Source organism: Chlamydotis macqueenii, chromosome W (assembly GCF_036417535.1).
Source record: "Chlamydotis macqueenii isolate bChlMac1 chromosome W, bChlMac1.mat, whole genome shotgun sequence".
Classification (NCBI taxonomy): domain Eukaryota; kingdom Metazoa; phylum Chordata; class Aves; order Otidiformes; family Otididae; genus Chlamydotis; species Chlamydotis macqueenii.
Genome location: NC_141592.1, coordinates 29,454,299 through 29,480,384, shown reverse-complemented (window position 1 = coordinate 29,480,384; position 26,086 = coordinate 29,454,299).

The window sequence follows — 26,086 nt, the reverse complement described above, 5'->3', positions numbered from 1 at the left end:
GTCAAGCTCCTGCTGCTCCTCACCGGCCATTGGCAGCGCATCTACAGCACCACAGACATCGGGGCTCCGGGCTTTCCCTCACGAACAGGGCTTCGACGTTTACCACCAGATGCACCTGGGCGCCCATTGGAAAAAAACCCAAGAAAAATCACGAACGTGGGACGATTGCTCCCACACCGAAAGTGCCAGCCAGTCAAGCACTTGCTGCTCCTCACCGGCCATTGGCAGCGCATCTACAGCACCACAGACATCGGGGCTCCGGGCTTTCCCTGACGAAAAGGGCTTCGACTTTTACCACCAGCTGCACCTGGGCGCCCACTCCAAAAAAACCCCGAAAAATCACGAACGTCGGACGATTGCTCCCACACAAAAAGTGTCAGCCAGTCAATCTCCTGCTGCTCCTCAGCGGCCATTGGCAGCGCATCTACAGCACCACAGACATCGGGGTCCGGGCTTTCCCTGACGAACAGGGCTTCGATGTTTACCACCAGCTGCACCTGGGGGGCCCACTGAAAAAAACCCCGAAAAATCACGAACATCGGACGATTGCTCCCACACAAAAAGTGCCAGCCAGTCAAGCTCTTGCTGCTCCTCACCGACCATTGGCAGCGCATCTACAGCACCACAGACATCGGGGCTCTGGGCTTTCCCTGACGAACAGGGCTTCAACATTTACCACCACCTGCACCTGGGCGCCCACTCCAAAAAAAACCCGAAAAATCACGAACGTCGGACGATTGCTCCCACACCGAAAATGCTAGCAACTCAAGCTCTTGCTGCTCCTCACCGGCCATTGGCAGCGCATCTACAGCACCACAGACATCGGGGCTCCGGGCTTTCCCTGATGAACAGGGCTTCGATGTTTACCACCAGCTGCACCTGGGCGCCCACTCCAAAAAAACCCGAAAAATCACGAACGTCTGACGATTGCTGCCACACAAAAAGTGTCAGCCAGTCAAGCCCCTGCTGCTCCTCAGCGGCCATTGGCAGCGCATCTACAGCACCACAGACATCGGGGCTCCGGGCTTTCCCTGACGAACAGGGCTTCGACGTTTACCACCAGCTGCACCTGGGGGGCCCACTGAAAAAAACCCCGAAAAATCATGAACATCGGACGATTGCTCCCACACCGAAAATGCTAGCAACTCAAGCTCTTGCTGCTCCTCACCGGCCATTGGCAGCGCATCTACAGCACCACAGACATCGGGGCTCCGGGCTTTCCCTCACGAACAGGGCTTCGACGTTTACCACCATCTGCACCTGGTCGCCCACGCCAAAAAAACCCGAAAAATCACGAACGTCTGACGATTGCTCCCACACAAAAAGTGCCAGCCAGTCAAGCTCTTGCTGCTCATCACCGGCCATTGGCAGCCCATCTACAGCACCACAGACATAGGGGCTCCAGGCTTTCCCTCACGAACAGGGCTTCGACGTTTACCACCAGCTGCACATGGGGGGCCCACTGAAAAAAACCCCGAAAAATCACCAACATCGGACGATTGCTCCCACACCGAAAGTGCCAGCCACTCAAGCTCTTGCTGCTCCTCCCCGGCCATTGGCAGCGCATCTACAGCACCACAGACATCAGGCCTCCGTGCTTTCCCTGACGAACAGGGCTTCGACGTTTACCACCATCTGCACCTGGACACCCATTGGAAAAAAACCCAAGAAAAATCACGAACGTTGGACGATTGCTCCCACACCGAAAATGCCAGCAACTCAAGCTCTTGCTGCTCCTCACCGGCCATTGGCAGCCCATCTACAGCACCACAGACATCGGGGCTCCGGGCTTTCCCTGACGAACAGGGCTTCAACATTTACCACCACCTGCACCTGGGCGCCCACTCCAAAAAAAACCCGAAAAATCACGAACGTCGGACGATTGCTCCCACACCAAAAGTGCCAGCCAGTCAAGCTCTTGCTGCTCCTCATCGGCCATTGGCAGCGCATCTACAGCACCACAGACATCGGGGCTCCGGGCTTTCCCTGACGAACAGGGCTTCGACGTTTACCACCATCTGCACCTGGTCGCCCACGCCAAAAAAACCCGAAAAATCACGAACGTCGGACGATTGCTCCCACAAAAAAAGTGCCAGCCAGTCAAGCTCCTGCTGCTCCTCACCGGCCATTGGCAGCGCATCTACAGCACCACAGACATCGGGGCTCCGGGCTTTCCCTGACGAACAGGGCTTCGACGTTTACCACCAGCTGCACCTGGGGGGCCCACTGAAAAAAAACCCCGAAAAATCACGAACATCGGACGATTGCTCCCACACCAAAAGTGCCAGCCAGTCAAGCTCCTGCTGCTCCTCAGCGGCCATTGTCAGCGCATCTACAGCACCACAGACATCGGGGCTCCGGGCTTTCCCTGACGAACAGGGCTTCGACGTTTACCACCAGCTGCACCTGGTCGCACACTCCAAAAAAACCCGAAAAATCACGAACGTCGGACGATTGCTCCCACACCAAAAGTGCCAGCCAGTCAAGCTCCTGCTGCTCCTCACCGGCCATTGGCAGCGCATCTACAGCACCACAGACATCGGGGCTCTGGGCTTTCCCTGACGAACAGGGCTTCGACGTTTACCACCAGCTGCACCTGGTCGCACACTCCAAAAAAACCCGAAAAATCAAGAACGTCGGACGATTGCTCCCACACAAAAAGTTCCAGACAGTCAAGCTCCTGCTGCTCCTCAGCGGCCATTGGCAGCGCATCTACAGCACCACAGACATCGGGGCTCCGGGCTTTCCCTGACGAACAGGGCTTCGACGTTTACCACCAGCTGCACCTGGGCGCCCACTCCAGAAAAACCCCGAAAAATCACGAAGATCGGACGATTGCTCCCACACCGAAAGTGCCAGCCAGTCAAGCTCTTGCTGCTGCTCCCCGGCCATTGGCAGTGCATCTACAGCACCACAGACATCGGGGCTCCAGGCTTTCCCTGACGAACAGGGCTTCGACCTTTACCACCACCTGCACCTGGGCGCCCATTGGAAAAAAACCCAAGAAAAATCACGAACGTTGGACGATTGCTCCCACACCGAAAGTGCCAGCAACTCAAGCTCTTGCTACTCCTCACCGGCCATTGGCAGCGCATCTACAGCACCACAGACATCGGGGCTCCGGGCTTTCCCTGACGAACAGGGCTTCGACGTTTACCACCAGCTGCGTCTGGGCTCCCACTAAAAAAAAACCCAAAAAATCACGAACATCGGACGATTGCTCCCACACCGAAAGTGCCAGCCAGTCAAGCTCTTGCTGCTCCTCACCGGCCATTGGCAGCGCATCTACAGCACCACAGACATCGGGCCTCCGGGCTTTCCCTGACGAACAGGGCTTCGACGTTTACCACCAGCTGCACCTGGGCGCCCATTGGAAAAAAACCCAAGAAAATCACGAACGTTGGACGATTGCTCCCACACAAAAAGTACCAGCAACTCAAGCTCTTGCTCCTCATCACCGGCCACTGGCAGCGCATCTACAGCACCACAGACACTGGGGCTCCGGGCTTTCCCTGACGTACAGGGCTTCGACGTTTACCACCAGCTGCACCTGGGGGGCCCACTGAAAAAAACCCCGAAAGTCATGAACGTAGGACGATTGCTCCCACTCCAAAAGTGCCAGCCAGTCAAGCTCTTGCTGTATCAAACTGGCCATTGGCAGCGCATCTACAGCACGACAGACATCGGGGCTCCGGGATTTCCCTGACGAACAGGGCTTTGACGTTTACCACCAGCTGCACCTGGTCGCACACTCCAAAATAACCCGAAAAATCACGAACGTCGGACGATTGCTCCCACACAAAAAGTTCCAGCCAGTCAAGCTCCTGCTGCTCCTCAGCGGCCATTGGCAGCGCATCTACAGCACCACAGACATCGGGGCTCTGGGCTTTCCCTGATGAACAGGGCTTCGACGTTTACCACCATCTGCACCTGGTCGCCCACTCCAAAAAAACCCTAAAAATCATGAACGTCGGACGATTGCTCCCACACAAAAAGTGCCAGCCAGTCAAGCTCCTGCTGCTCCTCAGCGGCCATTGGCAGCGCATCTACAGCACCACAGACATCGGGGCTCCGGGCTTTCCCTGACGAACAGGGCTTCGATGTTTACCACCACCTGCACCTGGGCGCCCATTGGAAAAAAACCCAAGAAAAATCACGAACGTTGGACGATTGCTCCCACACCGAAAGTGCCAGCAACTCAAGCTCTTGCTGTGCCTCACCGGCCATTGGCAGCGCATCTACAGCACCACAGACATCGGGGCTCCGGGCTTTCCCTGACGAACAGGGCTTCGACGTTTACCACCAGCTGCGTCTGGGCGCCCACTAAAAAAAAACCCAAAAAATCACGAATGTCGGACGATTGCTCCCACACCGAAAGTGCCAGCCAGTCAAGCTCTTGCTGCTCATCACCGGCCATTGGCAGCCCATCTACAGCACCACAGACATAGGGGCTCCGGGCTTTCCCTGACGAACAGGGCTTCGACGTTTACCACCAGCTGCACCTGGGGAGCCCACTGAAAAAAACCCCGAAAAATCACGAACATCGGACGATTGCTCCCACACAAAAAGTGCCAGCCACTCAAGCTCTTGCTGCTCCTCAGCGGCCATTGGCAGCGCATCTACAGCACCACAGACATCGGGGCTCCGGGCTTTCCCTGACGAACAGGGCTTCGACGTTTACCACCAGCTGCACCTGGGCGCCCACTGAAAAGAAAACCCCGAAAAATCACGAACATCGGACGATTGCTCCCACACCGAAAGTGCCAGCCAGTCAATCTCTTGCTGCTCATCACCGGCCATTGGCAGCGCATCTACAGCACCACAGACATCGGGGCTCCGGGCTTTCCCTGACGAACAGGCCTTCGACGTTTACCACCAGCTGCACCTGGGCGCCCACTCCAAAAAAACCCGAAAAATCACGAACGTCGGACGATTGCTCCCACACCGAAAGTGCCAGCCAGTCAAGCTCTTGCTGCTCCTCACCGGCCATTGGCAGCGCATCTACAGCACCACAGACATCGGGGCTCCGGGCTTTCCCTGATGAACAGGGCTTCGATGTTTACCACCAGCTGCACCTGGGCGCCCACTCCAAAAAAACCCCGAAAAATCACGAAGATCGAACAATTGCTCCCACACCTAAAGTGCCAGCCAGTAAAGCTCTTGCTGCTCCTCACCGGCCATTGGCAGCGCATCTACAGCACCACAGACATCGGGGCTCCGGGCTTTCCCTGACGAACAGGGCTTCGATGTTTACCACCATCTGCACCTGGGCGCCCACTCCAAAAAAACCCCGAAAAATCACGAAGATCGAACGATTGCTCCCACACCGAAAGTGCCAGCCACTCAAGCTCTTGCTGCTCCTCACTGGCCATTGGCAGCGCATCTACAGCACCACAGACATCGGGGCTCCGGGCTTTCCCTGACGAACAGGGCTTCGATGTTTACCACCATCTGCACCTGGTCGCCCACGCCAAAAAAACCCGAAAAATCATGAACGTCGGACGATTGCTCCCACAGAAAAAGTGCCAGCCACTCAAGCTCTTGCTGCTCCTCACCGGCCATTGGCAGCGCATCTACAGCACCACAGACATCGGGGCTCCGGGCTTTCCCTGACGAACAGGGCTTCGACGTTTACCACCAGCTGCACCTGGGGGGCCCACTGAAAAAAACCCCGAAAAATCATGAACGTCGGACGATTGCTCCCACACAAAAGGTGCCAGCCAGTCAAGCTCCTGCTGCTCCTCACCGGCCATTGGCAGCGCATCTACAGCACCACAGACATCGGGGCTCCGGGCTTTCCCTGACGAACAGGGCTTCGACGTTTACCACCAGATGCACCTGGGCGCCCATTGGAAAAAAACCCAAGAAAAATCACGAACGTGGGACGATTGCTCCCACACCGAAAGTGCCAGCCAGTCAAGCACTTGCTGCTCCTCACCGGCCATTGGCAGCGCATCTACAGCACCACAGACATCGGGGCTCCGGGCTTTCCCTGACAAAAAGGGCTTCGACGTTTACCACCAGCTGCACCTGGGCGCCCACTCCAAAAAAACCCCGAAAAATCACGAACGTCGGACGATTACTCCCACACCGAAAGTGCCAGCCAGTCAAGCTCTTGCTGCTCCTCACCGGCCATTGGCAGCGCATCTACAGCACCACAGACATCGGGGCTCCGGGCTTTCCCTGACGAACAGGGCTTCGACCTTTACCACCACCTGCACCTGGGCGCCCACTCCAAAAAAACCCCGAAAAATCACGAAGATCGGACGATTGCTCCCACACCGAAAGTGCCAGCCAGTCAAGCTCTTGCTGCTGCTCCCCGGCCATTGGCAGTGCATCTACAGCACCACAGACATCGGGGCTCCGTGCTTTCCCTGACGAACAGGGCTTCGACGTTTACCACCACCTGCACCTGGGCGCCCATTGGAAAAAAACACAAGAAAAATCACGAACGTTGGACGATTGCTCCCACACCGAAAGTGCCAGCCAGTCAAGCACTTGCTGCTGCTCCCCGGCCATTGGCAGTGCATCTACAGCACCACAGACATCGGGGCTCCGGGCTTTCCCTGACGAACAGGGCTTCGATGTTTACCACCAGCTGCACCTGGGCGCCCACTCCAAAAAAACCCCGAAAAATCACGAACGTCGGACGATTGCTCCCACACAAAAAGTGTCAGCCAGTCAATCTCCTGCTGCTCCTCAGCGGCCATTGGCAGCGCATCTACAGCACCACAGACATCGGGGTCCGGGCTTTCCCTGACGAACAGGGCTTCGATGTTTACCACCAGCTGCACCTGGGGGGCCCACTGAAAAAAACCCCGAAAAATCATGAACGTCGGACGATTGCTCCCACACCAAAAGTGCCAGCCAGTCAAGCTCTTGCTGCTCCTCACCGACCATTGGCAGCGCATCTACAGCACCACAGACATCGGGGCTCTGGGCTTTCCCTGACGAACAGGGCTTCGACGTTTACCACCAGCTGCACCTGGACGCCCACTCCAAAAAAACCCGAAAAATCACGAACGTCGGACGATTGCTCCCACACCGAAAGTGCCAGCCACTCAAGCTCTTGCTGCTCATCACCGGCCATTGGCAGCGCATCTACAGCACCGCAGACATCAGGGCTTTGGGCTTTCCCTGACGAACAGGGCTTCGACGTTTACCACCAGCTGCACCTGGGGGGCCCACTGAAAGAAACCCCGAAAAATCGGGAACGTCGGATGATTACTCCCACACCAAAAGTGCCAGCCAGTCAAGCTCTTGCTGCTCCTCACCGGCCATTGGCAGCGCATCTACAGCACCACAGACATCAGGGCTCCGGGCTTTCCCTGACGAACAGGGCTTCAACATTTACCACCACCTGCACCTGGGCGCCCACTCCAAAAAAAACCCGAAAAATCACGAACGTCGGACGATTGCTCCCACACAAAAAGTGTCAGCCAGTCAAGCCCCTGCTGCTCCTCAGCGGCCATTGGCAGCGCATCTACAGCACCACAGACATCGGGGCTCCGGGCTTTCCCTGATGAACAGGGCTTCGACGTTTACCACCAGCTGCACCTGGGGGGCCCACTGAAAAAAACCCCGAAAAATCATGAACATCGGACGATTGCTCCCACACCGAAAGTGCCAGCCACTCAAGCTCTTGCTGCTCCTCAGCGGCCATTGGCAGCACATCTACAGCACCACAGACATCGGGGCTCCGGGCTTTCCCTGACGAACAGGGCTTTGACGTTTGCCACCAGCTGCACCTGGGCACCCACTGAAAAGAAAACCCCGAAAAATCACGAACATCGGACGATTGCTCCCACACCGAAAGTGCCAGCCAGTCAATCTCTTGCTGCTCCTCCCCGGCCATTGTCAGCGCATCTACAGCACCACAGACATCGGGGCTCCGGGCTTTCCCTGACGAACAGGCCTTCGACGTTTACCACCAGCTGCACCGGGTCGCCCACTCCAAAAAAACCCGAAAAATCACGAACGTCGGACGATTGCTCCCACACCGAAAGTGCCAGCCAGTCAAGCTCTTGCTGCTCCTCACCGGCCATTGGCAGCGCATCTACAGCACCACAGACATCGGGGCTCCGGGCTTTCCCTGACGAACAGGGCTTCGACGTTTACCACCAGCTGCACCTGGGCGCCCACTCCAAAAAAACCCGAAAAATCATGAACGTCGGACGATTGCTCCCACACCGAAAGTGCCAGCCAGTCAAGCTCCTGCTGCTCCTCAGCGGCCATTGGTAGCGCATCTACAGCACCACAGACATCGGGGCTCCGGGCTTTCCCTCACGAACAGGGCTTCGACGTTTACCACCAGCTGCACATGGGGGGCCCACTGAAAAAAACCCCGAAAAATCACCAACATCGGACGATTGCTCCCACACCGAAAGTGCCAGCCACTCAAGCTCTTGCTGCTCCTCCCCGGCCATTGGCAGCGCATCTACAGCACCACAGACATCAGGCCTCCGGGCTTTCCCTGACGAACAGGGCTTCGACGTTTACCACCATCTGCACCTGGACACCCATTGGAAAAAAACCCAAGAAAAATCACGAACGTTGGACGATTGCTCCCACACCGAAAATGCCAGCAACTCAAGCTCTTGCTGCTCCTCACCGGCCATTGGCAGCCCATATACAGCACCACAGACATCGGGGCTCCGGGCTTTCCCTGACGAACAGGGCTTCAACATTTACCACCACCTGCACCTGGGCGCCCACTCCAAAAAAAACCCGAAAAATCACGAACGTCGGACGATTGCTCCCACACCAAAAGTGCCAGCCAGTAAAGCTCTTGCTGCTCCTCACCGGCCATTGGCAGCGCATCTACAGCACCACAGACATCGGGGCTCCGGGCTTTCCCTGACGAACAGGGCTTCGAAGTTTACCACCAGCTGCACCTGGTCGCCCACGCCAAAAAAACCCGAAAAATCAAGAACGTCGGACGATTGCTCCCACAAAAAAAGTACCAGCCAGTCAAGCTCCTGCTGCTCCTCACCGGCCATTGGCAGCGCATCTACAGCACCACAGACATCGGGGCTCCGGGCTTTCCCTGACGAACAGGGCTTCGACGTTTACCACCAGCTGCACCTGGGGGGCCCACTGAAAAAAAACCCCGAAAAATCACGAACATCGGACGATTGCTCCCACACCAAAAGTGCCAGCCAGTCAAGCTCCTGCTGCTCCTCAGCGGCCATTGTCAGCGCATCTACAGCACCACAGACATCGGGGCTCCGGGCTTTCCCTGACGAACAGGGCTTCGACGTTTACCACCAGCTGCACCTGGTCGCACACTCCAAAAAAACCCGAAAAATCACGAACGTCGGACGATTGCTCCCACACCAAAAGTGCCAGCCAGTCAAGCTCCTGCTGCTCCTCAGCGGCCATTGGCAGCGCATCTACAGCACCACAGACATCGGGGCTCTGGGCTTTCCCTGACGAACAGGGCTTCGACGTTTACCACCAGCTGCACCTGGTCGCACACTCCAAAAAAACCCGAAAAATCAAGAACGTCGGACGATTGCTCCCACACAAAAAGTTCCAGACAGTCAAGCTCCTGCTGCTCCTCAGCGGCCATTGGCAGCGCATCTACAGCACCACAGACATCGGGGCTCCGGGCTTTCCCTGACGAACAGGGCTTCGACGTTTACCACCAGCTGCACCTGGGCGCCCACTCCAGAAAAACCCCGAAAAATCACGAAGATCGGACGATTGCTCCCACACCGAAAGTGCCAGCCAGTCAAGCTCTTGCTGCTGCTCCCCGGCCATTGGCAGTGCATCTACAGCACCACAGACATCGGGGCTCCGGGCTTTCCCTGACGAACAGGGCTTCGACCTTTACCACCAGCTGCACCTGGGCGCCCAGTGGAAAAAAACCCAAGAAAATCACGAACGTTGGATGATTGCTCCCACACCGAAAGTGCCAGCAACTCAATCTCTTGCTGCTCCTCACCGGCCATTGGCAGCGCATCTACAGCACCACAGACATCGGGGCTCCGGGCTTTCCCTGACGAACAGGGCTTCGACGTTTACCACCACCTGCACCTGGGCGCCCATTGGAAAAAAACCCAAGAAAAATCACGAACGTTGGACGATTGCTCCCACACCGAAAGTGCCAGCAACTCAAGCTCTTGCTGCTCCTCACCGGCCATTGGCAGCCCATCTACAGCACCACAGACACTGGGGCTCCGGGCTTTCCCTGACGAACAGGGCTTCGACGTTTACCACCAGCTGCACCTGGGCGCCCACTCCAAAAAAACCCGAAAAATCATGAACGTCGGATGATTGCTCCCACACCGAAAGTGCCAGCCAGTCAAGCTCCTGCTGCTCCTCAGCGGCCATTGGCAGCGCATCTACAGCACCACAGACATCGGGGTCCGGGCTTTCCCTGACGAACAGGGCTTCGACGTTTACCACCAGCTGAACCTGGGCGCCCACTGAAGAAAACCCTGAAAAATCACGAACGTCGGACGATTGCTCCCACTCCGAAAGTGCCAGCCAGTCAAGCTCTTGCTGCTCCTCCCCAGCCATTGGCAGCGCATCTACAGCACCACAGACATCGGGGCTCCGGGCTTTCCCTGACGAACAGGGCTTCGACGTTTACCACCAGCTGCGCCTGGGCGCCCACTGAAAAAAACCCCGAAAAATCACGAACGTCGGACGATTGCTCCCACACCGAAAGTGCCAGCCAGTCAAGCTCTTGCTGCTCATCACCGGCCATTGGTAGCCCATCTACAGCACCACAGACATCGGGGCTCCGGGCTTTCCCTGACGAACAGGGCTTCGACGTTTACCACCAGCTGCACCTGGGCACCCACTCCAAAAAAACCCGAAAAATCACGAACGTCGGACGATTGCTCCCACACCGAAAGTGCCAGCCAGTCAAGCTCTTGCTGCTCCTCACCGGCCATTGGCAGCGCATCCACAGCACCACAGACATCGGGGCTCCGGGCTTTCCCTGACGAACAGGGCTTTGACGTTTACCACCAGCTGCACCTGGACACCCATTGGAAAAAAACCCAAGAAAATCACGAACGTTGGACGATTGCTCCCACACCGAAAGTGCCAGCAACTCAAGCTCTTGCTCCTCATCACCGGCCACTGGCAGCGCATCTACAGCACCACAGACATCGGGGCTCCGGGCTTTCCCTGACGAACAGGGCTTCGATGTTTACCACCAGCTGCACCTGGGCACCCACTCCAAAAAAACCCGAAAAATCACAAACGTCGGACGATTGCTCCCACACCGAAAGTGCCAGCCAGTCAAGCTCTTGCTGCTCCTCACCGGCCATTGGCAGCGCATCCACAGCACCACAGACATCAGGGCTCCGGGCTTTCCCTGACGAACAGGGCTTTGACGTTTACCACCAGCTGCACCTGGACACCCATTGGAAAAAAACCCAAGAAAATCACGAACGTTGGACGATTGCTCCCACACCGAAAGTGCCAGCAACTCAAGCTCTTGCTCCTCATCACCGGCCACTGGCAGCGCATCTACAGCACCACAGACACTGGGGCTCCGGGCTTTCCCTGACGAAAAGGGCTTCGACGTTTACCACCAGCTGCACCTGGGCGCCCACTGAAAAAAACCCAAGAAAAATCACGAACGTCGGACGATTGCTCCCACACCGAAAGTGCCAGCCAGTCAAGCTCTTGCTGCTCATCACCGGCCATTGGCAGCGCATCTACAGCACCACAGACATCGGGGCTCCGGGATTTCCCTGACGAACAGGGCTTTGACATTTACCACCACCTGCACCTGGGCACCCACTACAAAAAAACGCGAAAAATCACGAACGTCGGACGATTGCTCCCACACCGAAAGTGCCAGCCAGTCAAGCTCTTGCTGCTCCTCCCCGGCTATTGGCAGCGCATCTACAGCACCACAGACATCGGGGCTCCGGGCTTTCCCTGACGAACAGGGCTTCGACGTTTACCACCACCTGCACCTGGGCGCCCATTGGAAAAAAACCCAAGAAAAATCACGAGCGTTGGACGATTGCTCCCACACCGAAAGTGCCAGCAACTCAAGCTCTTGCTGCTCCTCACCGGCCATTGGCAGCGCATCTACAGCACCACAGACATCGGGGCTCCGGGCTTTCCCTGACGAACAGGGCTTCGACGTTTACCACCAGCTGCACCTGGGGGGCCCACTGAAAAAAACCCCAAAAAATCATGAACGTCGGACGATTGCTCCCACTCCGAAAGTGCCAGCAACTCAAGCTCTTGCTGCTCCTCACCGGCCATTGGCAGCGCATCTACAGCACCACAGACATCGGGGCTCCGGGCTTTCCCTGACGAACAGGGCTTCGACGTTTACCACCAGCTGCGCCTGGGCGCCCACTAAAAAAAACCCCGAAAAATCACGAACGTCGGACGATTGCTCCCACACCGAAAGTGCCAGCCAGTCAAGCTCTTGCTGCTCATCACCGGCCATTGGTAGCCCATCTACAGCACCACAGACATCGGGGCTCCGGGCTTTCCCTGACGAACAGGGATTCGACGTTTACCACCAGCTGCACCTGGGGGGCCCACTGAAAAAAACCCCGAAAAATCATGAACGTCGGACGATTGCTCCCACACCGAAAGTGCCAGCCAGTCAAGCTCTTGCTGCTCCTCACCGGCCATTGGCAGCGCATCTACAGCACCACAGACATCGGGGCTCCGGGCTTTCCCTGACGAACAGGGCTTCGACGTTTACCACCACCTGCACCTGGGCGCCCATTGGAAAAAAAACCAAGAAAAATCACGAACGTTGGACGATTGCTCCCACACCTTAAATGCCAGGAATTCAAGCTCTTGCTGCTCCTCACCGGCCATTGGCAGCGCATCTACAGCACCACAGACATCGGGGCTCCGGGCTTTCCCTGACGAACAGGGCTTCGACATTTACCACCAGCTGCACCTGGGCGCCAACTCCAAAAAAACCCGAAAAATCACGAACGTCGGACGATTGCTCCCACACAAGAAGTGCCAGCCAGTCAAGCTCCTGCTGCTCCTCAGCGGCCATTGGCAGCGCATCTACAGCACCACAGACATCGGGGCTCCAGGCTTTCCCTGACGAACAGGGCTTCGACGTTTACCACCAGCTGCACCTGGGGGGCCCACTCCAAAAAACCCCGAAAAATCACGAAGATCGGACGATTGCTCCCACACCGAAAGTGCCAGCCAGTCAAGCTCTTGCTGCTCATCACCGGCCATTGGCAGCGCATCTACAGCACCACAGACATCGGGGCTCCGGGCTTTCCCTGACGAACAGGGCTTCGACGTTTACCACCAGCTGCACCTGGGCACCCACTCCAAAAAAACCCGAAAAATCACGAACGTCGGACGATTGCTCCCACACCGAAAGTGCCAGCCAGTCAAGCTCTTGCTGCTCCTCACCGGCCATTGGCAGCGCATCCACAGCACCACAGACATCGGGGCTCCGGGCTTTCCCTGACGAACAGGGCTTTGACGTTTACCACCAGCTGCACCTGGACACCCATTGGAAAAAAACCCAAGAAAATCACGAACGTTGGACGATTGCTCCCACACTGAAAGTGCCAGCAACTCAAGCTCTTGCTCCTCATCACCGGCCACTGGCAGCGCATCTACAGCACCACAGACACTGGGGCTCCGGGCTTTCCCTGACGAAAAGGGCTTCGACGTTTACCACCAGCTGCACCTGGGCGCCCACTGAAAAAAACCCAAGAAAAATCACGAACGTCGGACGATTGCTCCCACACCGAAAGTGCCAGCAACTCAAGCTCTTGCTGCTCCTCACCGGCCATTGGCAGCGCATCCACAGCACCACAGACATCGGGGCTCCACGCTTTCCCTGACGAACAGGGCTTCGACGTTTACCACCAGCTGCGCCTGGGCGCCCACTAAAAAAAACCCCGAAAAATCACGAACGTCGGACGATTGCTCCCACACCGAAAGTGCCACCCAGTCAAGCTCTTGCTGCTCCTCACCGGCCATTGGCAGCGCATCTACAGCACCACAGACATCGGGGCTCCGGGATTTCCCTGACGAACAGGGCTTTGACATTTACCACCACCTGCACCTGGGCACCCACTACAAAAAAACGCGAAAAATCACGAACGTCGGACGATTGTTCCCACACCGAAAGTGCCAGCCAGTCAAGCTCTTGATGCTCCTCCCCGGCTATTGGCAGCGCATCTACAGCACCACAGACATCGGGGCTCCGGGCATTCCCTGACGAACAGGGCTTCGACGTTTACCACCACCTGCACCTGGGCGCCCATTGGAAAAAAACCCAAGAAAAATCACGAGCGTTGGACGATTGCTCCCACACCGAAAGTGCCAGCAACTCAAGCTCTTGCTGCTCCTCACCGGCCATTGGCAGCGCATCTACAGCACCACAGACATCGGGGCTCCGGGCTTTCCCTGACGAACAGGGCTTCGACGTTTACCACCAGCTGCACCTGGGGGGCCCACTGAAAAAAACCCCAAAAAATCATGAACGTCGGACGATTGCTCCCACTCCGAAAGTGCCAGCAACTCAAGCTCTTGCTGCTCCTCACCGGCCATTGGCAGCGCATCTACAGCACCACAGACATCGGGGCTCCGGGCTTTCCCTGACGAACAGGGCTTCGACGTTTACCACCAGCTGCGCCTGGGCGCCCACTAAAAAAAACCCCGAAAAATCACGAACGTCGGACGATTGCTCCCACACCGAAAGTGCCAGCCAGTCAAGCTCTTGCTGCTCATCACCGGCCATTGGTAGCCCATCTACAGCACCACAGACATCGGGGCTCCGGGCTTTCCCTGACGAACAGGGATTCGACGTTTACCACCAGCTGCACCTGGGGGGCCCAATGAAAAAAACCCCGAAAAATCATGAACGTCGGACGATTGCTCCCACACCGAAAGTACCAGCCAGTCAAGCTCTTGCTGCTCCTCACCGGCCATTGGCAGCGCATCTACAGCACCACAGACATCGGGGCTCCGGGCTTTCCCTGACGAACAGGGCTTCGACGTTTACCACCACCTGCACCTGGGCGCCCATTGGAAAAAAACCCAAGAAAAATCACGAACGTTGGACGATTGCTCCCACACCTTAAATGCCAGGAATTCAAGCTCTTGCTGCTCCTCACCGGCCATTGGCAGCGCATCTACAGCACCACAGACATCGGGGCTCCGGGCTTTCCCTGACGAACAGGGCTTCGACATTTACCACCAGCTGCACCTGGGCGCCCACTCCAAAAAAACCCGAAAAATCACGAACGTCGGACGATTGCTCCCACACAAGAAGTGCCAGCCAGTCAAGCTCCTGCTGCTCCTCAGCGGCCATTGGCAGCGCATCTACAGCACCACAGACATCGGGGCTCCAGGCTTTCCCTGACGAACAGGGCTTCGACGTTTACCACCAGCTGCACCTGGGGGGCCCACTCCAAAAAACCCCGAAAAATCACGAAGATCGGACGATTGCTCCCACACCGAAAGTGCCAGCCAGTCAAGCTCTTGCTGCTCATCACCGGCCATTGGCAGCGCATCTACAGCACCACAGACATCGGGGCTCCGGGCTTTCCCTGACGAACAGGGCTTCGACGTTTACCACCAGCTGCACCTGGGCACCCACTCCAAAAAAACCCGAAAAATCACGAACGTCGGACGATTGCTCCCACACCGAAAGTGCCAGCCTGTCAAGCTCTTGCTGCTCCTCACCGGCCATTGGCAGCGCATCCACAGCACCACAGACATCGGGGCTCCGGGCTTTCCCTGACGAACAGGGCTTTGACGTTTACCACCAGCTGCACCTGGACACCCATTGGAAAAAAACCCAAGAAAATCACGAACGTTGGACGATTGCTCCCACACCGAAAGTGCCAGCAACTCAAGCTCTTGCTCCTCATCACCGGCCACTGGCAGCGCATCTACAGCACCACAGACATCGGGGCTCCGGGCTTTCCCTGACGAACAGGGCTTCGACGTTTACCACCAGCTGCACCTGGGCACCCACTCCAAAAAAACCCGAAAAATCACGAACGTCGGACGATTGCTCCCACACCGAAAGTGCCAGCCAGTCAAGCACTTGCTGCTCCTCACCGGCCATTGGCAGCGCATCCACAGCACCACAGACATCGGGGCTCCGGGCTTTCCCTGACGAACAGGGCTTCGACGTTTACCACCAGCTGCACCTGGACACCCATTGGAAAAAAACCCAAGAAAATCACGAACGTTGGACGATTGCTCCCACACCGAAAGTGCCAGCAACTCAAGCTCTTGCTCCTCATCACCGGCCACTGGCAGCGCATCTACAGCACCACAGACACTGGGGCTCCGGGCTTTCCCTGACGAACAGGGCTTCGACGTTTACCACCAGCTGCACCTGGGCGCCCACTGAAAAAAACCCAAGAAAAATCACGAACGTCGGACGATTGCTCCCACACCGAAAGTGCCAGCAACTCAAGCTCTTGCTGCTCCTCACCGGCCATTGCAGCGCATCCACAGCACCACAGACATCGGGGCTCCGGGCTTTCCCTGACGAACAGGGCTTCGACGTTTACCACCAGCTGCGCCTGGGCGCCCACTAAAAAAAACCCCGAAAAATCACGAACGTCTGACGATTGCTCCCACACCGAAAGTGCCAGCCAGTCAAGCTCTTGCTGCTCCTCACCGGCCATTGGCAGCGCATCTACAGCACCACAGACATCGGGGCTCCGGGATTTCCCTGACGAACAGGGCTTTGACATTTACCACCACCTGCACCTGGGCACCCACTACAAAAAAACGCGAAAAATCACGAACGTCGGACGATTGCTCCCACACCGAAAGTGCCAGCCAGTCAAGCTCTTGCTGCTCCTCCCCGGCTATTGGCAGCGCATCTACAGCACCACAGACATCGGGGCTCCGGGCTTTCCCTGACGAACAGGGCTTCGACGTTTACCACCAGCTGCACCTGGGGGGCCCACTGAAAAAAACCCCAAAAAATCATGAACGTCGGACGATTGCTCCCACTCCGAAAGTGCCAGCAACTCAAGCTCTTGCTGCTCCTCACCGGCCATTGGCAGCGCATCTACAGCACCACAGACATCGGGGCTCCGTGCTTTCCCTGACGAACTGGGCTTCGACGTTTACCACCAGCTGCACCTGGGCGCCCACTCCAAAAAAACCCGAAAAATCACGAACGTCGGACGATTGCTCCCACACCGAAAGTGCCAGCCAGTCAAGCTCTTGCTGCTCCTCACCGGCCATTGGCAGCGCATCTACAGCACCACAGACATCGGGGCTCCGGGCTTTCCCTGATGAACAGGGCTTCGACGTTTACCACCACCTGCACCTGGGCGCCCATTGGAAAAAAACCCAAGAAAAATCATGAATGTTGGACGATTGCTCCCACACCGAAAGTGCCAGCCACTCAAGCTCTTGCTGCTCCTCACCGGCCATTGGCAGCGCATCTACAGCACCACAGACATCGGGGCTCCGGTCTTTCCCTGACGAACAGGGCTTCGACGTTTACCACCAGCTGCGTCTGGGTGCCCACTAAAAAAAACCCCAAAAAATCACGAACGTTGGACGATTGCTTCCACACCGAAAGTGCCAGCAACTCAAGCTCTTGCTGCTCCTCACCGGCCATTGGCAGCCCATCTACAGCACCACAGACATCGGGGCTCCAGGCTTTCCCTGACGAACAGCGCTTCGACGTTTACCACCAGCTGCACCTGGGGGGCCCACTGAAAAAAACCCCGAAAAACCATGAACGTTGGACGATTGCTCCCACACAAAAAGTGCCAGCCAGTCAAGCTCTTGCTGTACCTCACCGGCCATTGGCAGCGCATCTACAGCACCACAGACATCGGGGCTCCGGGCTTTCCCTGACGAACAGGGCTTCGACGTTTACCACCAGCTGCACCTGGGCGCCCACTGCAAAAAAACCCAAAAAATCACGAACGTCGGACGATTGCTCCCACACCGAAAGTGCCAGCCAGTCAAGCACTTGCTGCTCCTCAGCGGCCATTGGCAGCGCATCTACAGCACCACAGACATCGGGGCTCCGGGCTTTCCCTGACGAACAGGGCTTCGACGTTTACCACCAGCTGCACCTGGTCGCACACTCCAAAAAAACCCGAAAAATCACGAACTTCGGACGATTGCTCCCACACAAAAAGTGCCAGCCAGTCAAGCTCCTGCTGCTCCTCAGCGGCCATTGGCAGCGCATCTACAGCACCACAGACATCGGGGCTCCGGGCTTTCCCTGACGAACAGGGCTTCGACGTTTACCACCAGCTGCACCTGGTCGCCCACTCCAGAAAAACCCGAAAAATCACGAACGTCGGACGATTGCTCCCACTCCGAAAGTGCCAGCCAGTCAAGCTCTTGCTGCTCCTCCCCAGCCATTGGCAGCGCATCTACAGCACCACAGACATCGGGGCTCCGGGCTTTCCCTGACGAACAGGGCTTCGACGTTTAACACCAGCTGCGCCTGGGCGCCTACTAAAAAAAACCCCGAAAAATCACGAACGTCGGACGATTGCTCCCACACCGAAAGTGCCAGCCACTCAAGCTCTTGCTGCTCATCACCGGCCATTGGTAGCCCATCTACAGCACCACAGACATCGGGGCTCCGGGCTTTCCCTGACGAACAGGGATTCGACGTTTACCACCAGCTGCACCTGGGGGGCCCACTGAAAAAAACCCCGAAAAATCATGAACGTCGGACGATTGCTCCCACACCGAAAGTGCCAGCCAGTCAAGCTCTTGCTGCTCCTCACCGGCCATTGGCAGCGCATCTACAGCACCACAGACATCGGGGCTCCGGGCTTTCCCTGACGAACAGGGCTTCGACATTTACCACCACCTGCACCTGGGCGCCCATTGGAAAAAAAACCAAGAAAAATCACGAACGTTGGACGATTGCTCCCACACCATAAATGCCACGAATTCAACCTCTTGCTGCTCCTCACCGGCCATTGGCAGCGCATCTACAGCACCACAGACATCGGGGCTCCAGGCTTTCCCTGACGAACAGGGCTTCGACGTTTACCACCAGCTGCACCTAGGGGGCCCACTCCAAAAAACCCCGAAAAATCACGAAAATCGGACGATTGCTCCCACACCGAAAGTGCCAGCCAGTCAAGCTCTTGCTGCTCATCACCGGCCATTGGCAGCGGATCTACAGCACCACAGACATCGGGGCTCCGGGCTTTCCCTGACGAACAGGGCTTCGACGTTTACCACCAGCTGCACCTGGGCACCCACTCCAAAAAAACCCGAAAAATCACGAACGTCGGACGATTGCTCCCACACCGAAAGTGCCAGCCAGTCAAGCTCTTGCTGCTCCTCACCGGCCACTGGCAGCGCATCCACAGCACCACAGACATCGGGGCTCCGGGCTTTCCCTGACGAACAGGGCTTTGACGTTTACCACCAGCTGCACCTGGACACCCATTGGAAAAAAACCCAAGAAAATCACGAACGTTGGACGATTGCTCCCACACCGAAAGTGCCAGCAACTCAAGCTCTTGCTCCTCATCACCGGCCACTGGCAGCGCATCTACAGCACCACAGACATCGGGGCTCCGGGCTTTCCCTGACGAACAGGGCTTCGACGTTTACCACCACCTGCACCTGGGCACCCACTCCAAAAAAACCCGAAAAATCACGAACGTCGGACGATTGCTCCCACACCGAAAGTGCCAGCAACTCAAGCTCTTCCTGCTCCTCACCGGCCATTGGCAGCGCATCCACAGCACCACAGACATCGGGGCTCCGGGCTTTCCCTGACGAGCAGGGCTTTGACGTTTACCACCAGCTGCACCTGGGCGCCCATTGGAAAAAAACCCAAGAAAATCACGAACGTTGGACGATTGCTCCCACACCGAAAGTGTCAGCAACTCAAGCTCTTGCTCCTCATCACCGGCCACTGGCAGCGCATCTACAGCACCACAGACACTGGGGCTCCGGGCTTTCCCTGACGAACAGGGCTTCGACGTTTACCACCAGCTGCACCTGGGCGCCCACTGAAAAAAACCCAAGAAAAATCACGAACGTCGGACGATTGCTCCCACACCGAAAGTGCCAGCAACTCAAGCTCCTGCTGCTCCTCAGCGGCCATTGGCAGCGCATCTACAGCACCACAGACATCGGGGCTCCGGGCTTTCCCTGACGAACAGGGCTTCGACGTTTACCACCACCTGCACCTGGGCGCCCATTGGAAAAAAAACCAAGAAAAATCACGAACGTTGGACGATTGCTCCCACACCTTAAATGCCAGGAATTCAAGCTCTTGCTGCTCCTCACCGGCCATTGGCAGCGCATCTACAGCACCACAGACATCGGGGCTCCGGGCTTTCCCTGACGAACAGGGCTTCGACATTTACCACCAGCTGCACCTGGGCGCCAACTCCAAAAAAACCCGAAAAATCACGAACGTCGGACGATTGCTCCCACACAAGAAGTGCCAGCCAGTCAAGCTCCTGCTGCTCCTCAGCGGCCATTGGCAGCGCATCTACAGCACCACAGACATCGGGGCTCCAGGCTTTCCCTGACGAACAGGGCTTCGACGTTTACCACCAGCTGCACCTGGGGGGCCCACTCCAAAAAACCCCGAAAAATCACGAAGATCGGACGATTGCTCCCACACCGAAAGTGCCAGCCAGTCAAGCTCTTGCTGCTCATCACCGGCCATTGGCAGCGCATCTACAGCACCACAGACATCGGGGCTCCGGGCTTTCCCTGACGAACAGGGCTTCGACGTTTACCACCAGCTGCACCTGGGCACCCACTCCAAAAAAACCCGAAAAATCACGAACGTCGGACGATTGCTCCCACACCGAAAGTGCCAGCCAGTCAAGCTCTTGCTGCTCCTCACCGGCCATTGGCAGCGCATCCACAGCACCACAGACATCGGGGCTCCGGGCTTTCCCTGACGAACAGGGCTTTGACGTTTACCACCAGCTGCACCTGGACACCCATTGGAAAAAAACCCAAGAAAATCACGAACGTTGGACGATTGCTCCCACACTGAAAGTGCCAGCAACTCAAGCTCTTGCTCCTCATCACCGGCCACTGGCAGCGCATCTACAGCACCACAGACACTGGGGCTCCGGGCTTTCCCTGACGAAAAGGGCTTCGACGTTTACCACCAGCTGCACCTGGGCGCCCACTGAAAAAAACCCAAGAAAAATCACGAACGTCGGACGATTGCTCCCACACCGAAAGTGCCAGCAACTCAAGCTCTTGCTGCTCCTCACCGGCCATTGGCAGCGCATCCACAGCACCACAGACATCGGGGCTCCACGCTTTCCCTGACGAACAGGGCTTCGACGTTTACCACCAGCTGCGCCTGGGCGCCCACTAAAAAAAACCCCGAAAAATCACGAACGTCGGACGATTGCTCCCACACCGAAAGTGCCACCCAGTCAAGCTCTTGCTGCTCCTCACCGGCCATTGGCAGCGCATCTACAGCACCACAGACATCGGGGCTCCGGGATTTCCCTGACGAACAGGGCTTTGACATTTACCACCACCTGCACCTGGGCACCCACTACAAAAAAACGCGAAAAATCACGAACGTCGGACGATTGTTCCCACACCGAAAGTGCCAGCCAGTCAAGCTCTTGATGCTCCTCCCCGGCTATTGGCAGCGCATCTACAGCACCACAGACATCGGGGCTCCGGGCATTCCCTGACGAACAGGGCTTCGACGTTTACCACCACCTGCACCTGGGCGCCCATTGGAAAAAAACCCAAGAAAAATCACGAGCGTTGGACGATTGCTCCCACACCGAAAGTGCCAGCAACTCAAGCTCTTGCTGCTCCTCACCGGCCATTGGCAGCGCATCTACAGCACCACAGACATCGGGGCTCCGGGCTTTCCCTGACGAACAGGGCTTCGACGTTTACCACCAGCTGCACCTGGGGGGCCCACTGAAAAAAACCCCAAAAAATCATGAACGTCGGACGATTGCTCCCACTCCGAAAGTGCCAGCAACTCAAGCTCTTGCTGCTCCTCACCGGCCATTGGCAGCGCATCTACAGCACCACAGACATCGGGGCTCCGGGCTTTCCCTGACGAACAGGGCTTCGACGTTTACCACCAGCTGCGCCTGGGCGCCCACTAAAAAAAACCCCGAAAAATCACGAACGTCGGACGATTGCTCCCACACCGAAAGTGCCAGCCAGTCAAGCTCTTGCTGCTCATCACCGGCCATTGGTAGCCCATCTACAGCACCACAGACATCGGGGCTCCGGGCTTTCCCTGACGAACAGGGATTCGACGTTTACCACCAGCTGCACCTGGGGGGCCCAATGAAAAAAACCCCGAAAAATCATGAACGTCGGACGATTGCTCCCACACCGAAAGTACCAGCCAGTCAAGCTCTTGCTGCTCCTCACCGGCCATTGGCAGCGCATCTACAGCACCACAGACATCGGGGCTCCGGGCTTTCCCTGACGAACAGGGCTTCGACGTTTACCACCACCTGCACCTGGGCGCCCATTGGAAAAAAACCCAAGAAAAATCACGAACGTTGGACGATTGCTCCCACACCTTAAATGCCAGGAATTCAAGCTCTTGCTGCTCCTCACCGGCCATTGGCAGCGCATCTACAGCACCACAGACATCGGGGCTCCGGGCTTTCCCTGACGAACAGGGCTTCGACATTTACCACCAGCTGCACCTGGGCGCCCACTCCAAAAAAACCCGAAAAATCACGAACGTCGGACGATTGCTCCCACACAAGAAGTGCCAGCCAGTCAAGCTCCTGCTGCTCCTCAGCGGCCATTGGCAGCGCATCTACAGCACCACAGACATCGGGGCTCCAGGCTTTCCCTGACGAACAGGGCTTCGACGTTTACCACCAGCTGCACCTGGGGGGCCCACTCCAAAAAACCCCGAAAAATCACGAAGATCGGACGATTGCTCCCACACCGAAAGTGCCAGCCAGTCAAGCTCTTGCTGCTCATCACCGGCCATTGGCAGCGCATCTACAGCACCACAGACATCGGGGCTCCGGGCTTTCCCTGACGAACAGGGCTTCGACGTTTACCACCAGCTGCACCTGGGCACCCACTCCAAAAAAACCCGAAAAATCACGAACGTCGGACGATTGCTCCCACACCGAAAGTGCCAGCCTGTCAAGCTCTTGCTGCTCCTCACCGGCCATTGGCAGCGCATCCACAGCACCACAGACATCGGGGCTCCGGGCTTTCCCTGACGAACAGGGCTTTGACGTTTACCACCAGCTGCACCTGGACACCCATTGGAAAAAAACCCAAGAAAATCACGAACGTTGGACGATTGCTCCCACACCGAAAGTGCCAGCAACTCAAGCTCTTGCTCCTCATCACCGGCCACTGGCAGCGCATCTACAGCACCACAGACATCGGGGCTCCGGGCTTTCCCTGACGAACAGGGCTTCGACGTTTACCACCAGCTGCACCTGGGCACCCACTCCAAAAAAACCCGAAAAATCACGAACGTCGGACGATTGCTCCCACACCGAAAGTGCCAGCCAGTCAAGCACTTGCTGCTCCTCACCGGCCATTGGCAGCGCATCCACAGCACCACAGACATCGGGGCTCCGGGCTTTCCCTGACGAACAGGGCTTCGACGTTTACCACCAGCTGCACCTGGACACCCATTGGAAAAAAACCCAAGAAAATCACGAACGTTGGACGATTGCTCCCACACCGAAAGTGCCAGCAACTCAAGCTCTTGCTCCTCATCACCGGCCACTGGCAGCGCATCTACAGCACCACAGACACTGGGGCTCCGGGCTTTCCCTGACGAACAGGGCTTCGACGTTTACCACCAGCTGCACCTGGGCGCCCACTGAAAAAAACCCAAGAAAAATCACGAACGTCGGACGATTGCTCCCACACCGAAAGTGCCAGCAACTCAAGCTCTTGCTGCTCCTCACCGGCCATTGCAGCGCATCCACAGCACCACAGACATCGGGGCTCCACACTTTCCCTGACGAACAGGGCTTCGACGTTTACCACCAGCTGCGCCTGGGCGCCCACTAAAAAAAACCCCGAAAAATCACGAACGTCTGACGATTGCTCCCACACCGAAAGTGCCAGCCAGTCAAGCTCTTGCTGCTCCTCACCGGCCATTGGCAGCGCATCTACAGCACCACAGACATCGGGGCTCCGGGATTTCCCTGACGAACAGGGCTTTGACATTTACCACCACCTGCACCTGGGCACCCACTACAAAAAAACGCGAAAAATCACGAACGTCGGACGATTGCTCCCACACCGAAAGTGCCAGCCAGTCAAGCTCTTGCTGCTCCTCCCCGGCTATTGGCAGCGCATCTACAGCACCACAGACATCGGGGCTCCGGGCTTTCCCTGACGAACAGGGCTTCGACGTTTACCACCAGCTGCACCTGGGGGGCCCACTGAAAAAAACCCCAAAAAATCATGAACGTCGGACGATTGCTCCCACTCCGAAAGTGCCAGCAACTCAAGCTCTTGCTGCTCCTCACCGGCCATTGGCAGCGCATCTACAGCACCACAGACATCGGGGCTCCGTGCTTTCCCTGACGAACTGGGCTTCGACGTTTACCACCAGCTGCACCTGGGCGCCCACTCCAAAAAAACCCGAAAAATCACGAACGTCGGACGATTGCTCCCACACCGAAAGTGCCAGCCAGTCAAGCTCTTGCTGCTCCTCACCGGCCATTGGCAGCGCATCTACAGCACCACAGACATCGGGGCTCCGGGCTTTCCCTGATGAACAGGGCTTCGACGTTTACCACCACCTGCACCTGGGCGCCCATTGGAAAAAAACCCAAGAAAAATCATGAATGTTGGACGATTGCTCCCACACCGAAAGTGCCAGCCACTCAAGCTCTTGCTGCTCCTCACCGGCCATTGGCAGCGCATCTACAGCACCACAGACATCGGGGCTCCGGTCTTTCCCTGACGAACAGGGCTTCGACGTTTACCACCAGCTGCGTCTGGGTGCCCACTAAAAAAAACCCCAAAAAATCACGAACGTTGGACGATTGCTTCCACACCGAAAGTGCCAGCAACTCAAGCTCTTGCTGCTCCTCACCGGCCATTGGCAGCCCATCTACAGCACCACAGACATCGGGGCTCCAGGCTTTCCCTGACGAACAGCGCTTCGACGTTTACCACCAGCTGCACCTGGGGGGCCCACTGAAAAAAACCCCGAAAAACCATGAACGTTGGACGATTGCTCCCACACAAAAAGTGCCAGCCAGTCAAGCTCTTGCTGTACCTCACCGGCCATTGGCAGCGCATCTACAGCACCACAGACATCGGGGCTCCGGGCTTTCCCTGACGAACAGGGCTTCGACGTTTACCACCAGCTGCACCTGGGCGCCCACTGCAAAAAAACCCAAAAAATCACGAACGTCGGACGATTGCTCCCACACCGAAAGTGCCAGCCAGTCAAGCACTTGCTGCTCCTCAGCGGCCATTGGCAGCGCATCTACAGCACCACAGACATCGGGGCTCCGGGCTTTCCCTGACGAACAGGGCTTCGACGTTTACCACCAGCTGCACCTGGTCGCACACTCCAAAAAAACCCGAAAAATCACGAACGTCGGACGATTGCTCCCACACAAAAAGTGCCAGCCAGTCAAGCTCCTGCTGCTCCTCAGCGGCCATTGGCAGCGCATCTACAGCACCACAGACATCGGGGCTCCGGGCTTTCCCTGACGAACAGGGCTTCGACGTTTACCACCAGCTGCACCTGGTCGCCCACTCCAGAAAAACCCGAAAAATCACGAACGTCGGACGATTGCTCCCACTCCGAAAGTGCCAGCCAGTCAAGCTCTTGCTGCTCCTCCCCAGCCATTGGCAGCGCATCTACAGCACCACAGACATCGGGGCTCCGGGCTTTCCCTGACGAACAGGGCTTCGACGTTTAACACCAGCTGCGCCTGGGCGCCTACTAAAAAAAACCCCGAAAAATCACGAACGTCGGACGATTGCTCCCACACCGAAAGTGCCAGCCACTCAAGCTCTTGCTGCTCATCACCGGCCATTGGTAGCCCATCTACAGCACCACAGACATCGGGGCTCCGGGCTTTCCCTGACGAACAGGGATTCGACGTTTACCACCAGCTGCACCTGGGGGGCCCACTGAAAAAAACCCCGAAAAATCATG